The sequence below is a fragment of the Dermacentor andersoni genome, unplaced genomic scaffold (assembly GCF_023375885.2).
Source record: "Dermacentor andersoni unplaced genomic scaffold, qqDerAnde1_hic_scaffold ctg00000039.1, whole genome shotgun sequence".
Taxonomy (NCBI): Eukaryota; Metazoa; Arthropoda; class Arachnida; order Ixodida; family Ixodidae; genus Dermacentor; species Dermacentor andersoni.
The window spans coordinates 23404936-23427691 of NW_027314752.1; positions in this window are offsets into that span (position 1 = coordinate 23404936).

Below are 22756 nucleotides of genomic sequence, written 5' to 3' on the forward strand. Positions count from 1 at the left end.
ATCGTCGTTGTCTGGCGTGCAGTTAGGTCTTGGCGTTGGATCACGGCAGCGTCGTGTTGAACTGAAGTTGGAACGTCGCGTCGTCAAGTTGTCTTTCGACGGTGTAGTCTTGGCTTCCTGACTTTGTCAGGACGGCGGCGTGACGTTATTATGTCGTCGAGATGGTCTCTTCGTCGTGTTTGGCGGCGGAGGATCTTCGTCTGTTCAACGAACAGCAACCGCACCTTCATCGGTTGCTGCTTTTACTTTTCCGGATATGAGCTCGCGGAGCGGCCCCGGGCTTGGCCGGTGTATGGTCGGCGCTGCGGCGACAGGTAGCGGCCTGGTGACGGCGAACGAGATGGTCGTCGAGGGTTCCACTGAGTGGCGGAGAGGTAGTCGGCGATATCGCAAGGGCGTTCGCCAATGTGTAGTCGCGGCGCTTTATCGGCGAACCCTCTGAGTCCCATCTCCTGGTATGGGCATCGGCGGTAGATGTGCCCGGCTTCTCCACAGTGATAGCAAAGCGAACGGTGTTCGGGGGCGCGCCAAACATCAGTCTTCCTTGGAAGGCCGCTTGAGGTGATGGCTTGGCGTGCTGGCGGTGGGGGTGGTGGTGGACGACGGAACTGTGTCGTCACTGGGCCCTGCCGTGGGGGCAGAGGGGGAACGTGAGGGCGGGCTACAGCGGCATATGTCATCGCTTGCGGCTGAGGCTGCGGCAATTCAGGGCCTACTCCGAGTTGTTGTCCGAGCTCGTCGCGCACGGCGTGGGCAATCGAAGACACTTGAGGCTGTGATGAAAGCAACAGCTTCTGTAGTTCCTCCCGCACGACCGCTCGGATATTCTCACGTAGATCGCCGGTGGCCAGCGATTGAACTCCAGTGTAGTTTGTAGAGTTCGTGCGGCGGTTGAGTTGTCGTTTTCGCCTCTCGATTGTCTTCTCGATGCTGGTGGCCTCTCGAAGAAACTCGCCCATGGTCTTCGGTGGGATTCGTGCCTGTCCGGCGAAAAGTTCCTCCTTTACATCACGCATCAGTAGGCGGACTTTCTTTTCCTGAGACATTTCCGGGTCGGCGTGGCGGAATAGACGGCTAATTTCTTCTGTAAAGATCGTGGTGGTTTCATTAGGCAGCTGCACTCTGGTTTTTATTAGTGCTTGGGCTCGTTCTCGGCGTACGACGCTTGTGAAGGTCTGCAGGAAGCCGCTTCGGAACAGGTCCCACGTCATTAAGGTGGCTTCTCGGTTCTCGAACCACGTCCTGGCAGCGTCTTTCAATGCGAAGAAGACATGTCGCAGTTTGTCGTCGCTGTTCCAGCTGTTAAAAGCTGCGACTCCCTCATATGTCTCAAGCCAGATTTCTGGGTCCTCGAATGTTGAACCACGGAACGTAGGAGGCTCTCTGGGCTGCTTCAGCACGACGGGGGACGCTGGGGCTGCCATTGGTGTTGCCTTGGCAACAATCTTCTTGGTCTTCTCAGGTAGAATTCGGACCTCCGGGGGCAGCTGTTGAAGCCGGCGGCTTGCTCGATGGTCCGGGACTACGTTGGTGCTCTCTTTGCGGTCCGGGCTTGAACGAAAAGCACCTCCACCAGATGTCACGCGGTGCTGATGCTGAAGAATACAGTAGCAGTACTGTGAAAGACAAAACTAACTTTTATTGAGCGAACCTGTGCACACAAAAACAGGCTACATTGAAAGCACAACGATAAAGGCGAAGACAGTCGGTGATCGTCGAAAAACTGATCAACGGGTCAAGCGCGTCGGCTTTTATACATCAATCGTCGAACGTTCCAGAGTAATTGTTGGGACCCGCGTGCCTTCCACACAGTTCCACACCATTCGCGTCAGGCGATGAAATGAGATAACATAAGGTTCGGCGCCAACAGACAGCGGATAGAAGCATCGACAACTTTGTGGAAACTTTAGATACATGCAGGCGCGTTCCGCGCTGTGTGATAACATTTGTTAGGCGGCGAAACGTGGTCGCCCGGTAACGATAAGTTCAGTCGCGATCAATTTGAAGATGATCGTTCGAGCGGCGACCGAAACTAGGAGCAGCGCCATAATACGTCATCGCCGTCAGTCGAGAGGGAAGCATCAGATAGCTCCGCTCTCTCTCTTTTGCTGTTCCCTGAGCAGCTGTCACTCCCGTCACCCTTCACGAGACAACCTGCGAATTTATTTCGATTACCTTACCAGCTTTTGCACAGAGGCGTCATTGTTAGCCATGATATGCATGCGACATCGACGCACACACATCATTGCCATCAAAGGGAAACATACAAAAATGTGGCAAGTTAGTCTTGGGGGTGACGGTTGCCGCCTGGAAGAGCATAAAATGGGAAGAAGGCAGCGAATATTTATCATCGCAGTTCCAAAATCGGCCGCTATGCTGCTTGGAAGGCCCGCCGGTCGATGCTCGCGCGATCACCTTCAATTTGATCGCCACTGTACACGTGTCAATACCTCACAATATACTGCGGCTTACGTTGTTATACGCTCGGGCAATGTCTCATAAAGCCATATATTGCACTCTCCCTGTTTTCTGGATATGTTATTAGTCTAAGAACTTATAAGTTATCATCCAGACGCTACCGATTCTGTAGCCATTCTGAAGTTCTCACAATATTCTAATTTTTTCTGCCTATGCTTTCAGTTTTGTTTTATTAGCCTGCACTGCTAACCTGCATTATACATATGCAATGGTATACGGTCAATATGAATGAAATCTTATCCTTTCCCACATTACCATTATCAAATAAATTCATCCTTCTTTGTCGCTACGTGTCTTGTTCTCGTCTCTTATTTCAGATTTTCTTTTCTAATGCTTCAAACATAGCTTTCTTACTTTTTGTTCCCATTTCATGAGTCAGCCTAACGTAAACCCCGTCCATCCCTGTGGCATTTCAGTTTGTAATGTTGTCTTGCGCTTTCTACCAGTAAAATTTGTCAGCGCCAGCTTCCTCTTTCTATGGTTCTCTCTCATGCCCTTCTTTTTTTTTCTCAAAACCACCTCGTCATCGCGAGTACGACGTCGCGGGATCGAATCCCGGCCACGGCGGCCGCATTTCGATGGAGGCGAAATGCGAAAACACCCGTGTACTTAGATTTAGGTGCATGTTAAAGAACCCCAGGTGGTCGAAATTTCCGGAGTCCTCCACTACGGCGTGCCTCATAATCAGAAAGTGGTTTTCGCGCGCAAAACCCCATAATTTATTTTTTTCCTCGTCATCGCCTAGAGAAAATTCAGCTGTTACATTTACGATGCAATTTAACGCCGTGTCCCCTTCCAATTTGTTACTATCTTTGTCGACAATATGTTTCATTGGTTAGCAATTTGGGCCTTATAATTTTCTGTGAGTCCAAAGCATTTTAGGTGCTGCCTTCATTTTCTCAATTATTTCTGAGAACAATGTTCCTTTTCACCTCTTATCTTTGGTTGCATCAGCGTGCAAAGCACATATTTTTTTCTGCCTGTATATTTTTCATTTTCTGGCTGCTACATTTTGTGGCAACTGTGTTTTTTCGCATTCCGATTCTCGTGTGATGCTTTATATCATTCGGCGATCACTTTTCGTATATGCAATGTTCCACCAGCTTTTCGTTATTTTTCCTCTCCAACAAGCATGTTGCTTCTGTTTCTTGCACTTGGAAGCTCCCTGTATTGTCACTCTTTGCTTGCCCATTTGTCAAATTCCTAATCAACTCTTGTGACTATATCTGCTATTTATTCAAAGTTCACATTTGTAGTGGTCATTCATCGCTCCTTGCTCTGTTTCTCAACTACATATCACGTTTTCAAAATGATGCGTTCATGCTCACTACCTATGCTACTATACCATTCCTCGTAAATGAGTATTTCTCTCTATTATCTTAAACTGCTTCTGTCATATGACAGTACTGAATGGTCGATTACCTGTTTGCCTGTTTACCTGTATTTAAGATAAAAAGGTTAGGTTGCCCACAAAGATCGCGCATTCAGATCCCGTTGTTGTCGGTATACCCATCTAGATCATGTTTGTGGGCATTCGTGTCACCTAATCAGATAATTTCGGCTTCACTCTCTAATATCAGCACTTATGCATTTCTATAATTGTTGTTTCCTTTCTCTGCAATGGTTTCCAGTCCACAAGTGCGTTACTCCCGGTCAAGTTTTCTTTTCACTAATTGTATGGAGGAAGACGTAGTAGGCGGTGAGTCAACACGCGCTCTTCGGTTTCCGCGTTTTCCCAACTTTTCTAATATTTATTCGTCGCGTGTTCCCCGCAGGGGCGTCTGCGTCAGCCGGCGTTTGGTGTGTTGCGCCACCACGTACCCGAGCACACCAGGGTTGGACCTCCCGCGTGTAGCCGTTCGCGGCTTAGCCGTGTCTGGGGAAATGGGGATCTTGGGGGTTGAGCCGATGCTGGGTGTTTGGACCTTTGAGGCCCCCCGGCGGAGGCAACACACCCCTTTTGGCCTCTGCTTCACATAGACGGCACCCCCGGACTGACCCACCCGGGGGAAATCGGTAGTTGCCTCTTCCTGTCTCTCTCTCCCTCTAGCCTTCGTCTTTCTCTGACTTACCATCTTTCCTGTCTTCTCCTAGCTTCCACTTACTTCCAATTTTTCCAGACAGCAACGGTTAACCTTGTGCGAATAGCCAACCTAGGTTATTTCATATTTGGTTATAGTGGTAACGTACAGCTGGGGTTTGCAGGCCGTGTTTCGCGTGTCCTGCAGCGTCCCCTTGTTGGACTCCATGGTGGGTGGCTGGCGTTACTGCCGAAATTACAATCTCCTATGGCTACCTCCTTTCCTCCACTACCGGATCGCTCCCTGAAGAGCGGGCGCACCGATGATGTTTTAGAATTTTTCGCTCGTCAAAAAGCAACTTTTCCTCGCTTCCACGTTGTCCACTCCGAAACACCAAACAAACCCGCACGAACAATATCACCATTCCTCGTGTCCAAGTCTCTGACCCAATTTCTTGGTACAGGTTACAAAGCATCCAGAATGACAAGCGGTGATCTCCTCTGGGAGCTCCGCAACCTGAAGCAATATGAAAACCTACCCAATCTAGTTTCATTTGGTGACGCCAAAGTGACAGTAACTCCGCATCGTACTATGAATACCACCCGTGGCGTAGTCTCCGATGATGATCTCTTGGAGCTGACTGAGGCTGAGCCCTTGGAGGGCTTCAGTGAGCAAAACGTCATCAACGTTAAACGAATTAAGATGAGGCGTGACAACAAAGAAATACAGACGAAACACCTGATACTTACTTTTGGAACAAGCGTCCTACCCGAGTCAATCGAGGCCGGGTATATCAAGCTCCGTGTTCGGCCATACATCCCTAATCCCCTGCGTTGCTTCAAATGCCAGCGTTTCGGTCACAGTTCACAGCGCTGCCGGGGCCGCCAAACCTGCGCGAAATGCAGTGCTCATGAGCACACTTCTGAATCTTGTGAAAACTCTCTCCACTGCGTAAACTGTGAAGGCGAGCACGCCACGTACTCACGGTCGTGCCCACCCTGGAAAAAAGAAAAGGAAATTGTTACAATCAAAGTGAAGGAAAACATAATTTTCAAAGAGGCACGCAGGCGGGTATCTTTGCTGCCAAAGCACACCTTTGCCGATGTGGCGCGTCAGGGGGCAGCGCCACAATGGTCTCCGGCGGCTGTCCGACCCACAAGCAGTGAGTCGGCAGCTACGCCATCTGCCCCCGCGGCGGTTGCAGCTGGCGCTGCTCCGTCAACCCAGAATGAGGGATCATCGACCCCGAAGGTTGGCGCAGCCGAGGCTGCCCCGGCCTCCCCGGCCCCTTCCAGCGCTGGCAACAGCCGGCGCAGCCAAGTCCCTCAGGGAGCCCCATCGACCTCCGGGCTGGTGGGCGCAGGGGTCTTGCCCTCGAAGGCAGGACTCTCTCTGGTAACCTCGCGCTCGCAAGAGCACGTGTCCGGAGCCTCACTAGAGGCAATGGACACTACACCTGTCCTGGAGGCGTACCAAACGCCTAAGGAGCGGCGAGGTTCCCTCAAACGCTCCAGAAAGGGCAAAACCCCGATTACAGGGCCTCGAAAGGGCTCTGTAATTTAATCTCTAATTTCCATAATCACGACTTCTGTTTCTGTACACAAAGCACCTATTTACTATCAACATGGATACACAAATAATTCAATGGAACGTCAGAGGTCTCCTTAGAAACCTTGATGATGTACAGCAACTCATCCACAAACACAATCCAAAAGTGCTGTGTTTACAGGAAACGCACCTAAAATCTATATGCACAATCTTTCTCCGAAAGTATGTTACATTTCGCAAAGACCACGAGGATGCTGTCGCATCATCTGGCGGTGTACCCATCATTGCTGACAGAAGTGTAGCGTGTCAGCATTTAAAGCTCCAAACGGCCCTTGAGGCCGTGGCCGTTCGAGCCATACTTTTAAATAAACGCATTACCATCTGCTCTTTGTACATACCACCACATTATCAGCTTCACAGACGCGACTTAGAATCATTATTAGATGAGCTCCCAGAACCCTATATGATTCTCGGTGATTTTAATGCACACAGTAGTTTGTGGGGCGATTCACGCTGTGATGCGTGAGGTCGCGTCATTGAACAGATGCTTTTTTCTTCTGGAGCATGTCTCTTGAATACAAAGGAGCCTACGTATTTTAACCTGGCTAACAAGTCATCTTCTGCCATAGATCTTAGCATTTTATCGCCGACACTTTTACCCCATTTTAAATGGCATGTGCTTAACAACCCGTATGGGAGTGACCACTTCCCAATAATCCTAACTACGCCGAAAGAAGGTCAACTTCCCCGCAGGTACCTCGGTGGAAGGTTGACTCAGCCGACTGGGAGCAGTACCGAACTCTTAGACACATAGCCTGGTCTGAGATGTCCGGTATAACCTTAGATGACCCTGTTACATATTTTAAAGCTTTTATACTTGATGTCGCATGTAAATGTATTACTCAAGTGAGCGGCATGGGTTCGAAACTGCGTGTTGCCTGGTGGAACGATGCATGTAGGCAAGCACGGAGGGACCAGAACAAAGCGTGGGTGATGCTTCGCGATTCTCCAACAGCAGAAAACCTGGAAAACTTTAAACATATCAAATCCCGGGCGAGGAGAAAGCGCCGACAAGCAAGACGAAAGAGTTGGGCGAAGTATATATCAAGCATCAACTCGTACACAGATGAGAGCAAAGTATGGAATAGAGTGAAAAAAGTCAATGGGCAACGAACATATTCCCTGCCTTTAGTAAATAGCCACGTAGAAATCCTGGAAGATCAAGCCAACTCTCTTGGTGCACATCTTGAATACATATCAAGCTCCTCGCACTACTCCGAAACCTTCCTAAAGTACAAAATGCGAATAGAACAGCAAAAGTTACAAAGAAAATGTGATAAAAGTGTGGCGTATAACGAACCATTCTCCATAGCAGAACTGCAGGCAGCACTGAACGATTGTAATACATCCGCCCCAGGTTCAGACCGCGTAATATATGAGATGTTGAAACAACTACCCTCCGAAACACAAAAAACCCTCCTTTACCTTTACAATGTTATATGGTTTTCCGGCGAGATCCCCTCTGTTTGGAAGGAGGCTACTGTAATTCCAATTCTAAAACACGGAAAGGATCCTTCCTCTGTATCAAGTTACAGACCCATAGCATTAACAAGTTGCCTCTGCAAAGTTTTCGAAAAAATGATTAACTGTCGCCTACTACACTTCCTCGAATCAAACAAATTACTCGACCCATACCAGTGTGGGTTTCGGGAGGGTCGATCCACCAATGACCATCTCATACGTATCGAGGCGCGTATCCGTGAAGGTTTTGTTAATAAGCAGTTTTTCGTATCAGTATTCCTAGATATGGAGAAAGCATATGACACTACGTGGCGGTTTGGGATACTGAGAGACCTCTCACAGTTAGGTATACACGGTAATATGCTCAATATTATCGAAAGTTATCTGTCTAATCGCACATTCCGTGTTCGAGTGGGCAGCGTTCTGTCACGGAAATTTGTACAGGAAACTGGAGTGCCGCAGGGCGGGGTGCTCAGCTGCACGCTCTTTAAAGTAAAAATGAATTCTCTTCGTCTACACATACCACGTAACATCTTCTATTCAACGTATGTTGACGACGTGCAGATAGGTTTTCAATCAAGTTCTCTCGCACTCTGTGAGCGACAGGTCCAGCTTGGTCTTAACAATGTCTCCAAATGGGCTGATGAAAACGAGTTCAGACTGAACCCACAAAAAAGCACATGTGTCGTTTTCTCTAGAAAAAGAGGCCTGCACATTGATCCTGAAATTCTGTTGCATGGTGAGCGTCTGCCCGTAAACAGGGAACATAAATTCTTAGGCATAATCTTAGACGCGAAATTAACCTTTATGCAGCACACAAAGTATCTTAGAAACAAATGTATGAAAACAATGAATATCTTAAAGGTGCTGTCACGCACAACCTGGGGCAGTCCTAGAAAATGTCTCATGAACTTATATAAAAGCCTCATATGCACACGACTAGACTATGGAGGCATAGTTTACCAGTCGGCTACTCCAACTGCTCTGAAGATGCTAGACCCTGTCCACCACTTAGTAATTCGCCTATCAACAGGGGCCTTTGGAACAAGCCCAGTGGAAAGCCTTTACGTTGAATCGGATGAGTGGTCACTTCATCTGCAGAGAACATATTCGTCGTTCATGTATTTTCTGAGAGTGAACGCAAACAGTGAGCACCCCGCGTATTCCACTATAAATGATTTGTTCAGTTCTCAACTTTTCCGCAACCGGCCCACAGTGGCAAAGCCTTTTTCACTGCGTGTTAGAGACATAGCTGAAGAAACAAGGGTTCCACTGCTTGAATACCACCTTATGCCCCCTGTTATACGGCCGCCGCCCTGGCAGTGGCAACCTATACACTGTGATACATCTTCCGTAGCTGTTACAAAGCGCGCGCCTATCGCGCATATCCAAATGCACTTCCTCAAATTACAGCACAAATACTCCTCTTCTCAATTTTTTACTGACGCATCGAAGTGTTATTCTGGCGCGTCTTACGCAGCCGTCGGCCCATCTTTTTCGGATTCCGGTGTTCTGCATCCTAGCACAAGTATTTTCACAGCAGAGGCCTACGCGATATTGGCCGCCGTTAAACACATTAATGAAAATAATATCCCAAAGGCAGTTATATACACAGATTCTTTGAGCGTCGTAAACGCTTTGAAAACTGTCAAAAAATATCAAAACCCTAGCATTGTATCTCTCTACTCAGCATTACTAACCACCTATGCGTCCAAGCAGCATATCGTGGTATGCTGGGTGCCGGGGCACCGAGAGATAGAGGGAAATGGGTTGGCTGACCAGCTAGCCACATCTGTCCACGCGAACGCTTCCAACACTTCCACGACTGTCCCTGTAATGGACCTCAAGCCCTCAATAAGAAAAAAGTTAAGGGCTTTCTGGCAGCGCTTGTGGGACAAACAAACAGAAAATAAACTACATGTTATCAAGCCGTATCTTGGTAGCTGGCCGCCGGTATCAAAGAATCGCCATACAGAAGTGACACTTTGCAGACTCAGGATAGGACACACATACAGCACACACACATACCTCTTGTCCGGTGGCGATCCACTCATGTGTGATAAATGTGGTGAGCCACTTACCGTGCTTCACATACTGCTGCAATGTACTGAATTAGACGCAAATAGGAAAAAGCATTTTCCATTACCGCACCGGCAACAAATTCCACTTCATCCTCTTATGATCATAGGTACAGAACCGCTCTTTAAATATCAATCCTTGTTCGAATTTTTAAAAGATGTGCACAATTTTCATGTTATATCACCAGGAAGTCCATAGCATGGCCTCTTAACGGAGGTCTCGGCAGCGGTAACTGCATCAAGAGAAAGCACCTGCCTCTCAGCCTTTGGGCTCAAAGGCCTCCCGGAGGCATAGGTGCTATTTCCATGTTCTTGCATTTTAGCTCCATGTTCATTTATCATGCATACTATGTCCATAGACAACTACATGTATCACTATAATAAGTTTATTCTATATGTCATTTTACGCTTCTATGATACGGATTGATTTTAGGCCACTTTACAGGCATGTTACATACCACCATCGCAACTCACAAGTCAGCGCTTAACCCAACATTATAAGTCATGGCGCTGTTTGGCCACACCTGGCCCTTGCGCCACTAAGCAACACACATTCATTCATTCGTCGCGTGTTTATTTGCATTTGTTCACATCTTTTCCGTAAAGTTGTAAAGACTATAGGAATAATGTTTTTTCCACAGTGAGTGACGTTTCATCATTTTACGGAAATTCCTGTGCATCCGTTCGCGGCGTCTAAAGAGCACATCGGAGACCACGCCTTGACTTCCTGCGCGGCTCAATGCCGCTCGTCTGCTACCATCATGGAATATCAAGTAGAGGGAGCAAATATTCTCTCGGAGGAAGTTACTCAAGAGCAGGGATGGCAAGCTGCGGGTGCTAGAAGAGCTGGCGCCAAATTGCGCGAAGCTGAACTGAACGCCATGGCAACGCCTTCGGCTCCCCGTAGCGACAAGTCTAGCGGCGCAGTGCTGAAGTGCAAGATTATTGAATCAAAAGCTTTGCTGGCCGCGAACATCACGTCACAATGCGCGACTTCTCGTGGATATTTCTCTCTCTCTCACGCTCCCTAGTAACTACAGTGCATGCGCGACTAGTTGCACCGAGCCACAGGTGTTCCACCGCTGCGTAGTGCCGCGCCTTTCTGCTGCCGCCATTTCGTATGACGTTACACGCATTCCTCATCGTGGCGCTCGCCTCCGCGCACTTCGCCAGCTGCGTCGCATGCCTGATAACATGTCGGAGGATTGAAAAGGAGAGCTCGCGTGCGCCGCAACCACAGTTGAGGCGGCAGTATGGACGGCGACAATTCTGAGAAGCAGGAGGAGGCCTGGAATCGACATCAGAATGAGATGAAGGGGAAACAAATCGCGCAGGAAACATACGAACAGCGCGCCGAACAACGCGCAAAACGCAGCAACATAGCTATGCAACCAGACTAACCTGGACTTGCAATCAAGATTACCCACGCTAACCATGCTATGCCTTAGCTTTCCCTTCGTATATCCTGGCATAGCTGAGCTAAGCCACTGCCAAAGAAGACATGAAAATCATTATTCGACCAAGGGGTGGCCGGAATATTTAAAAAATTGGAGCGGCTACGGTGGCTGAGGCAATACTGGCAACCTCCAGCATTAGACGGCGCGAGCTCACACACACTCTGTGCCCAAACGTACAGCAAAACATCACGGTAGCCAGCACTCCCAGACGGAGAATGCCAACTGATATGCCCGCAACAAGAACATCCGAATCTCAGGCTAGATCCACGAACTCTGCGCATACGAGACAGCCCTGCACTCCACATGTAAGGCAGTCATATGTGGCACACCATTACAAGGCGATCCAGCGAAGGTGGACGGCAAGATTCTTAACCAGAACAATGCCCTTGCACTAGCAACCAAGAGAATCGCTGAGAACGCGACCCTCATCATCGCCTTCGACGGGCACCGGCTACCGACTTTTGTCAGGTGCAGGACGCTTCTGATGTAATGTTCCCTATAGCGAAAGCACGTGGACGCATGCGGAACACTCGGGCGTCGCGCTGATGTGTGTCCAATACCGAGCGACGTCTGTCGGCGATGCAGCCTACCAAACCACTATGAGCAGCACCAATGCACCCCAAAATGCAAGATCTGCGGCCTACCTACCTTACCTACCTACCTTACCGCTGGTAAAGAATGTGCACATAGATTGAAAACGCCGTACATGATTCGCGACGGCGCTTCGAGCAGGCCAGGCAGCAAGAGCAGCTACCCACGCCTTCGATAGTTCAACCGTCCAATCCGAAAGCCTCATCCTGTACCAACCTTAGGGGCAACAGATGCTTGTGCTCAAGAGGCCGTTCTACATGCCGACGGGGCTCTACAAGTCGTTGTACCTCATGATCGCGACTCACATCGCCTTCTCCAGCGCCCCACAGCTGGAGAGGCCGCTCTAAGCCCCGTACCGGGATCGACTCGTCGAACAGGCCACGATCCAAGACCCACACCGGCGGTAAAGGCAAGTCCTCTCTAACGTGGCCCGATAGGGCCTGTGGCTACCAAACGCAGGCGTACAACTTTCCAGACTCGCACAAACCGAGCCTCATAAACGAGCTCAAAGAGCTTAGGCATGCGAATGATATTTTTAGGAAAGAAAACGCTCAGTTCAAGCGGGAAATGCATGCTATTACGGCCGAGAGGGGCAAAATACGAATATTTTCGCTCACACCACCCGCTTCTCAGCCTGCCGCACGCTCTTCGCCCAGCGTACGGTTAAGGCCCCTCCCAAGACGATTGCAGTGAACCGTCACGCACTGGATGACCCAAGGGGAGACGAGACGGTAGATCTGTCTAAGCTCAAGAACACCATCTCCAACATACAGACAGGTCTGTGTCATGTACAAGAAATAATCGCGCGCCCTCAGCTGGGCCTGGTCCCCCTCAGTGAGGGAATACTTGGGCTGGAGGGGGCAAGCAATGGATCTTTGCGAAGCACATCTGCAGCACAAGTCCGCAACTTTCACAGCGTCATTGCCTCACCGAAGGAGGGTGCCATTTTGAATGCGGTACTTTTGCAATCCGTCCCTAAGCCCAAACATGAATAACGGAATTAACGTCATAACAATCAGGCCATGGAATTGCGCAGGCTTCGTCAGTAAACGGACGACCCTGCGACAATACCTAAAAAGCGTAAAGAGCCAACCACAAGTAATCGCCTTGCAAGAGACGATCCCATCATCAACCATCAAACTCCCCTATTTCCTAACGGTGGCTTCTACTCAAGTGGGAAGGGGGGTCGCTATTCTGGTCAGCGAAAAGTTCACGTGCCTTCAGCGAGACCATGGTCCCACGGACAATGGCGTCAAGTTCGTAATGGTTGAACTCCTTGCCGACCCTCTATGCAGCGCCTTAGAAGAAGCAGTATCCTCATACTCGATGTTTACTGCAGGGCGAGCGTTGACTGAGCCAGGGCTGGTGGTATTCTCAAGAAGGCCGTGGATTTGGCCAGCTGTCAACCTTTAGTCGTCATGGGGGATTGCGATGCCCAGCATCAGGCGTGGGGCTATCAGGTGTGGGGCTACCTATACGAAGAAGGGAAGAGACATATGGCACACTGCAACGGTGGAAGATTGCATGCTGATAAGTGATAAAGGCTTTCTGACCAGGAGAGGGTACTCGGTGTGCCGAGATACGACTCCGGATCTTAGCTTTGTCAAGAACCTGAAAAACGTCAAATGGACCAGCACAGCCATGGACCTCGGTAGAAATCATTGCATTATCGAGACGGTCATCAAGGCTACCCGTGAGAAAACGAGGACCGTTAAGCTCACAGGACTTCGACTTGTTCCGAGCCAGCCACTCCGAGCGCGTCCTCAACCAGGATATGGACCTAGACTCTTGGTGGGGCAGGATAAAAGAAGCTGCGGCTAGAGCCACCAAGGAGCCGGCAATCGATCTGCAGGTGTAGAGGATGGAGAGTAGGCTCGAGCATCTGTTGGAAGCCAAGCATGCACTGCTCGCGATATGGAAGATTCAGTGCCATAACAACAGACTACGCAAAAAAATTTCCGAAATCAACATGAAATTCAGCTTGGGCCAAAGTCAACACCTCAGGGGGCAGTGATCTCCCCGACGCTGTTCAACAACTCCCTGATCAACACGTCGAGGGTCTTGAATGTGATCGTGAACATCAACCACACGATCTACGCTGACGAAACCACGATCTGGTGCCCCAGAGCATGTGAGGGTCAGGTTGAGGGTGCTTTGCAAGCGGCCATCGTTGTGACGGAGCAGTATCTTATCCCCACCGAGCTAGGGTGCTCGCGCGCTAAATCTGAACTCTTGCTCTACAAGAAGAGGCCCAGAGGCGGTTCTCACCGGTCCTGGAAGCCAGCAACGGAGAGCCACATTAAGTTATTGTCCGGTAAGGGCTCCCCAGTACCGCGGGTAGACACGGCCACTGTCCAAGGAATGTTTATCGAGTCGAATAGGGCCAACGAAGACACCCTCAAACGCATTTGTTCCTAGACCGAAAACGCCTTCGGCCTGATCCGAAGAATCGTCAACAGGTACCGCGGAATCATGGAGGACAATCTGATGCGGATTATCCGCGGATTCATGCTATGCCACCTCGCTTATTCAGAGGATATGCACAACTGGCTCGTACCGAAGTGCAACAAGATCAGAGCCCTAATCAGAAGAGTTTCAAGCTTGCCCTAGGCCTTCTCCTCCTAACGCACACAAAATTCCTCCTCAATTTTGGAATTCACAACACGTTCGAAGAAATGATTGAAGCCGAATAGTTTTCTCAGTTTGTCAGACTCTCCGCTACCCCAGCGGGCCGAGCCATACTTGGCAAAAATAGGATGTTACGCCACGGTCGTTGGTCTCGACGCTGTGAAGCTGCCGAACGACGTAAGATCCAAGATTTACATACACCGGATGCCACGTAATATGCATCCCACCTACAACGAAGCACAAAGATGAGCCAAGGGTAAAGCTCTGCTCGCCAGCGCATGCTTGCACAAGGATCGAACATGCTTCGTAGACGCTGCTTCGTACGCTCAAGACGAAGGTTTCTCCTCAGTGGTCATCAACTGTGATTACAATGTCCTCAGCTGCTCTACCATCCACCCTTCTTGTTCCAGCGTTGCAGAGCAGGTTGCTAATGCTCTTGCATTGACGGACCGTGCATATGACACGATTTATTCAGATTCCAAGGCCGCTGTCAGGGCCTTTCAGATGGGAATGGTGGCTCCTCCAGACCCTACGTATAATCCAAAATGCTAAAAACATCAAGCATCACTCATTGGCCTGGTTCCCTGCGCACCATGGAACCATTGCGCGAACCTTGCTCAAGCCCAACGAGGAGGCGCATTCCACTGCACGTGGTTTGACTGACCATGCGCCGGGTAGCGCGTCGTCTCCTGGACGACCCGAGCCTCTCTGCTTGTACAACGAAATCTGCAATCATAATTATCTATCCAGAAGAATCTTCCCTTTGCAGCACTTCTCACTGTGCAGGCCCCAGGCAGTCACTCTCAGACTTCTGCAGACAAGCACCTACCCGCGGCCCGTGGCGTTTCAGACATTGTACCCCGAACAGTTCCCAATCTCCTACTGCCCCCTTTATTGTGGTTATGATGACTTCGAGCATGTCCTGCAGGGATTCGCCTCTGCCGGTCCCCCTTCACCCAAGAGCAAATGATGAAGCTCATTAGGGCCCAGGACCAGACCTCGCAAATCCTGGCAGTCCACAGGGTTCAAAAGAGGGCCGTCAGGTTTCACCTGATGTTTCACCCTCTATTGTGGACCAAATAAAGTTGTTTCACTAACTCGCTCACTCACTCACTCATTGTATATGAAAAACATAGATGCTCTTGACATTTAGATTTTATCTTATCCCATTTGCTTCCTGATGTACAAGCATTTCTACTCCCCATTCCTATCTTTCAGAGTTACTTCTGTTGCACCCTTTCTAAACATAATTATCAGCCCCTGGAGCTTCTTCCGAGTTTCTAAGGTGCGTTTCTGATTTGATCCCTGTTTAACTGCTCCTTAATCTAAGCCTAATTTTCTTCTGCTGCCCTGTATGTTTGTGTATTCAAAGGCGAGCGCTCTCTTTTGTTTTCCTCTTTTGTCTGTTATTGACGGCGATGCAATTGGAAGGTTCCCCCAGAAGACCTTCTTTATTACTACTTACCCTGGTCCACTAAGCAATCATGCGCTCCCCCAAAAAGCAACTACGCACGAGCAAGTCGCCAGCCCAATTTTCATCAGCTTGTGATCGATGCGGATCCTGTCTCGCTGAAAACAACAAACAAGGGTATTTAGAGCCAGCACGCTTGCCGTCATGCAGCTCAACCCCCTATTGGTTCTGCAGGTTTTCGGTGCTTCCGGGACGGTGATCGCCCCATCGAGGCGATCACCGTCCCCACATGCCCATATCATTCCAGGTATTAGTGATCATCGCGTTGTGCTTGCAGGGATTAAAACAAAAGTACAGCGCATAAAAAGGTGCATCAGTAGAACACATTTATTCTTGGAAACGGGCGATTATTCATCAATTTCTGATAAATTTCTTTATTTTCTTCCTGTTTTTGAATGCTTTACGGAGGAACACGAAGTAGAATATTTGTGGAGCACATTGATTTAAAAAAGCCGTTTGATATTACAGAGAAGTTCATACCAAATACGGAATCAGCTAGACTCCAAAAGATAAACAAATATGGATCACTTTTCATGTGTTGAGGTTAGTTAAAAAACGAAGGCACGTGTTTCAAAGATTTAAAAGAACAAAAACACGCGTGAATTAGAAGGTTACAACACGCGAATACAAAGGCCTCTTGAAAAGAAAGTACAGTATCCTAAACGAATTAACGACAAAATGAAAACAAATCCTAAACCGGTCTGGCAGTATTTGAAGGGGTGTGGGTCTAATCCTGTTGCAATAAATAGAATTATACAATGAACCCACTCTTTCTGACGATGCAGAAAAGGCTACATGCCTAAACAGATACTTCCAATCAGTCTCGCAAACTGCATGCAGCCCACAATCATCTAATATCAACGTTCTTCTAATGAATGTAATCGAACTTAGCTTTAGCGGCTTTGACTCTCTGCTAAAGATCCTTGATGAAATGATGAAATTAAGGCTATCGGTGCTGATGGTGACTCTCCATGAATGTTAGAACAGCGTGCTCTAGCCGTCTCACCATACCTTTATTTAATTTTTCACAAGTCATTAGCTACTGGTCAGATGCCATAGGATTGGGAGATTGCAAATGTAACCCCATTTTAGAAAGGATGCTCTAAAGAAGAAGTTGCTAATTATAGACCTATCTCACTTACTTCAATTTTGTGCAAGATCATGGAGCACGTAATATATGAGACTATCATTGAACATCTATCGGACAACAAGTTGCTTACGAACAGGCAACACGGATCTCGCAAGAGGTTTTCATGTACGACGCAACTGTTTGAATTTTGTGATGACACAGCGTGTGTAGTTGATTTGGGTGGGCAAATAGATTGCACATTTCTGGACTTCCGCAAAGCATTTGATATTGTTTGCCATTCTTTACTACTTAAAGATCTTCGAACATTAAATATAGATTCTAGTGTTTTAGCTGGATAACAAACAATTTGTCAAGTCTCCACCAAAGTGTTGTCCTGAATATTACTAATTCCGATGATATTGAGGTCATATCCGGGGTCCCACTAGGATCTCTTCTGGGGCCTATTTTTTTTTCTTTTATATAGTAATAGTATTACCTTAGGTATTGGCTCTAACATGCGGCTCTTCGCGGATGACCGTATTGTGCATAGAAAAATCGATAATGAACAAGATGTTCTCAAACTGCAGGCCGACCTAGAACGTATTTGCGTCTGGTGCTCCAAGTGGAAAAGGAATTTGAATATTGGTTACGTGCTTCCATGTGCGGTTTACCAAGATGAAAAATGTATACGATACAAGCTACACCCCAATGAATAATATTTTAGTTATAAATCCATGACTAAATATTTGGGCGTGGTAATGTCGGGTGACTGCTCTTGGCGGACACATGTGGCGAAGCGGCAGTTGCTTTGAATTACATTCAAAGTAATTTAAGATGTGCAAATTCTAACCTTAGAAGCATGGCATGCCTAACTTGTATAGGACCTATTTTGGAATATGATTGTGCCCTTTAAGACCCATCACAGATATGTCTTATAAATAAACTAGAAATAATACCAAACAGAGTAGCCAGGTCTGTCTCGGTTGGGTATGGGAAGAAGTACAGTTGCACAGCAATGAAAAAAGAGCTCAACTGGGAATCTCTGTCGTCTTACCAAAAGAAACATCGGCTAAAGCTTCTGTAAGAAATATATCATAACAGAACTGGAATTAATGGGGAAATGTCCTTAAAACCGCCAAACTATATATAGGAACACACTGACCAGAAGTGCAAAATTAGAAAATACCGAGTCAGGACATGGCTCGGTATTTTGTTAAAACTATCGATAAGTATACGCGACTGTCATGTGGATAGGTGTGCAGCGTAAATCAAGATGTATTTTTTTTTTTCATGTTTCTAACCCCCCGCTGTAACGCGTTTGGGCTAAGCGGGGATATGTCTGAATAAGGAATACCTGCTGACTTGTCCGTTTACGTCTAGAACCTTGAAACCTTTCTCGCGGCTCAATCTCCATACAGCCTCATTTGCAGCCACAACAGTTTTTAGTACGTTACTGCCACGCAAAGGGCCCTCCGGCCCTGCGCAGACCCCAATCCGCACCAGAGGGGACATCTCTCGCAAGTCGTCTACCCGCTTCGCCACGTTTTCGCTAGTCTTGCCCCTTTACTGTTTATTACATCATTTAGCGAAGCTGCTACTACGACAATGTTGCGTCCACGGGTATTTTCCGCGAGCTTTTTTTGCTCCCTCCATAAGAGCGCCCGTTGTCTGCCCTGGAAATGTTCTTTCTGCCACACTTTTGTCACCTTTCGCCCTCTCCACCATTACCTCTGAGTAACTAGCCAGGATTAAGTCACTGGTGAAAATCACAATTTCACACCCTTCTATTGCCGAAGCCTGTCCCTGCTTCCCTTTGTAATGCTTTTGCGCGTGATTCAGATTAGGCAAAGGGCATTGACTCTTGCGGTTCTACTTTTCCTTTGTGGCCGCTCCAAGGTAGATGAAGCTCTTTCCAGCTACCGCCGCACCACATTGTGCGCATTCCGCGTACTTTCTTGACACATGTGGTCCTGTCACAACGGGGGACAATGTTCCATCGTCACAGCCGTTCTCGTTCATAATGGCGGCCCTGTTCAGCTTTTCCTTGGCTGCTCTAATTATTTCTTCTACTGCCTTCCATGCATCTTGCACCATGCCGAGTTCATTTTTGAGCTTTTCAACTTATTTACAAGCTCATTCTAGAAATACTCCATTTTTACTGTAGTATCAGCATCACAGTGTCTGCCGTTTGACCCTATTTCTTCTTCCCTTCTCATACTTCCCCTCCTTCTACCTTGAGAGATCCCCCACACACTGCACGCTTTACCGTCTTTCTTGCCAGATGTTGAACTTCACTTTTTGTAATGCTAATATCGAAGCTTTCAGGGCACGTACCTGCTAGCAAAGGCCAATACGCATAAGGCCCGAGTCCTTAAAATACCGCAAATAGTTATCAAGAATGTTTTAAAAGGAGTAAATGCCGCACATACTTATGGTATGACACGCGTTCGCACGTATTCAAACACGCGGCCTTGCTCTCACTGTCACTGACCAAAGCGTAATTCCGGGTACCTATGCACACACACTAAAAACACTAATAGATAATAGCCTTGCTACGAGCAAACTGCTATTTGAAGGCTATACCGACTTAACGTCCCACACGGTTGCACGTGTTTAAACTCGTCTCCCGAAACGACGCTATGACTATCCTGTAAAACGAAACATGCACGAAAGACAACCGCGCACATGACAAAAGAAAGAAAAAGAATGAAAAAGGAAAACTAGGAAATGGCTATTTAAAGTCTTAAAAATTAGGTAAAAAAGCATCATAAGCAAACTTAAAGCATTACAAGCTTAAACATAAGCCAGCTTAAAGCGAAAAACACGTTCTACCGGCACAAACATCATCGCAAACCTCTTTCAACAGAGGTCTGTTTGATAGACCTCTGTAGGCCTCTGGTTTCGGTCACATCGAAACAAAAAACTACTAAATATAAAACAGCTGAGCCACCTTTTTGGGGAAAAAATACGCCTATGCATTCTATGCGACCTCATGAATTCAAATTTCACAAGAAATTATGAATTCTACCCACAATCACGCCATTTAGCAATGAAATGTTCTTGAGAACCCTTTTAAAGGATCGCCTTGAACATGAGTGGCTTAAGTGTATTCTAAGAAACAATACCACCTTTGTTTCACATTCACCAATACAAGTCCGTAAATGTATTCGCAGTCTTTTATTGCGTATAATTTCGCTCGCGGGGTGAAGAAGTGACAGTCGTAGTAAATGCGTGAGCGCTTTGCTGAAGCGCTGCGTAAACAGTACTCCAGATGCTACCAGAGAAACAGTGCCGTCACCACATTACGTGGTTATCGAGAGCGAAAATGTGACGCGCCCCATGGGTTCGTTGTGCTGCCGGTTACAACCTCATTTATTAGGGTGCAACCCTATTTTAACGATGTGTTGTGGCTCGGGCTAGCATTTAGGCCAGGAACGTTCCAGACAAAGATATGAGTATGTTCAGGAGTAGCAGCGAAAGAAAAAAAATTACATAATCACACTGGCTCCGGACAATGAAGCCCACTCCATGTAGTTGCATCTGAAGGGTCTGAGCTCACTACATATATGAGTATACATCAAGAAACGTCAAGACACACCACTGCCCCAAAGGTGTACAAAGTTAAAGCAGTTCATTTCCTTAGGGGACTAGACAAGGGAACCAGATGGCTGTGTCTCGACCAATCAGAATCGTCGAATTATGCCCAATATCCTAGCCATGACGTCGACCCCTTCCGCCGTCTCCACTACCAATGTTGCGTGATGGCCCGCCCATTTCGTGGCAACCAAGTTGCAATACAGAAAAGCGCAGTCGAAGCAGTTCCCACAGAAGTCCTTGTCGTTGGCCGCTTGCATCAATTAGTGCGCTCTCCATATGAGTCAGGTTGTAAGGGTCTAGAAACTGTCTTTTGCCGTAGTTACCGCTTGCACGGATGGCCGCGGCTGTTTTTGCCTCGAAAGGAGCCCCCTGGTTTGTGCGTCGTAGCCTATGTCGGGCCCCGTGGCTGCCGGGACGGGTCAAGATGAAGTGGCTGCCATGTGGGAAGTACCTAAGGAACGTCCATTGCCGTTTTGAGACGTAACGTACTTCTTCGCCGCCCGGACATTTGACCTGAGGGTGACCAGATGTCAGGTTGGTCCAAGCGTTGATGTTCAGTAGTGACCTCTCAGTTTATTCTAGTAGTGATGTCCGTTGACGCGCGACAGCTTAAGTTCCGAGCATTCACTTCGCTGTGGCTTTCTCTCTGAGAACATCGAAGTCGCCGCACCACCACAAGAAACAGGAGAGTGCCGTATCGCACCGAGAGCCATTGATTCCAGCGAGCAAATCAACACACCTGCCTTATCTAATGAAAACACCAAAGCACCTATCGAATCACTAAACCTTCACTGAATCCGGCAAGGATTCACAACGTTCTGGCAACTTCTGACACGAAACAGCCATTCCGAGTGACAAACCACCAGAGGGTGCGGTAGCACCCGAAATCAGTGTAAATCCATCAGGCTTTGCTCGACCAATAATTTGGACCCCAAATATCATGCCGCCGAAGCGTAACCTTATGTTGCTCAGAGTTCAACTAAGCCACACTGACCAACTGCACAAAGCTAAAGGTAAGATACACAAGAATTCCTTAAATAAATGGTAAATGAGATGTCACCCGCCACACAAATGCCTTCAGCAGTCTGTTCGTTCTTTACATCCGTTGTTAATGTACGGACGAGTGCCACTTAAAGCCGTATTTGCTTGATGAATATATTATCAAAGTCATTTTCATTTTAGGGTAACAACATTCAACGTATATACGTGACTCACGCGCTAATATTTTTATTCTTTTGTCCACAAACGACAAGCAGTAACGAAATTACCAAAAATATGCTCCGTAAATAGCGCTTATTTCTAAGCACTTTCGTGAGCTAAGTGAAACGCAAAATACTGCCGCCTTCAAAATACACGATCGGGACACGCATCAATGCTTTGCCCATTTTTGTCCGTGCGAGACATGCTTTAGAGGAACGGTAGAGAACCTTTCTGTAAAAGTGAAGTTGTACAACGGCTCCTACCAAAATTCGCTTTATATTCGAAAAAAAAATATCGCGAATACTACCGAAAAGTTAACTTATACTCAAGCCACCATTACAGCTTCAAACAACTAATCTGAACTTGACGCTCCAAGCATATCTGACATAAAAAAGGCTGTCTGCCTAACATAAGAATGACATATCGAGAAAAAGTTTTGAAAGTATAAGTGCGCGCAAAACTTCTCTTTCTGAATATCGGTGAGCATCTCCAATAAACAATCTAAACAAAGTTCAAAACATGCTTATCGAAACAGTCTCAAGTTTTGAAGATCGCAAAACTTTTACCAGGAGACTAAAATAAAGAAACAACATGTTTCCAGCAAAACCTGCACCGCTGATTTCCGTTCCCCATAATCTGGTTGCGACATAATATTAAGCCGTATTCGAGGGGAGCACAGTGTGAAGGCTCGTCATGAGAACCAGGGAATACAATGCGCACGTAGCTCATTCACCATTCTACAGACCTCAGACATATTACGTACTGACAACATGCATCCTAAGCATCCCACTACGAGTTTACTGCCTTGTATGACCACTTCGCGTTGTCTTAACGTCTCGCTCCCCTGTGTGCTCCGCAAAATAACTGAACGAGGAGAGAATAATTGAGCCCTGACTTTTGTTCACCGTCGTGCCTGATTATTCCTCATTCGGCCACTCAGACGTGCTCTGACTGGAAAAACTCCCTAGCTACCAACGCACCTTTATTCTTTTACTAAGCACTGAACCAGGTTTAGCACTCTTTGCTTTATTCCGCCGTGTGTCCTTCTCTGCCGCATTCCTGGCTCGCGACCCATCTATTTCTTCGCACTATATCTG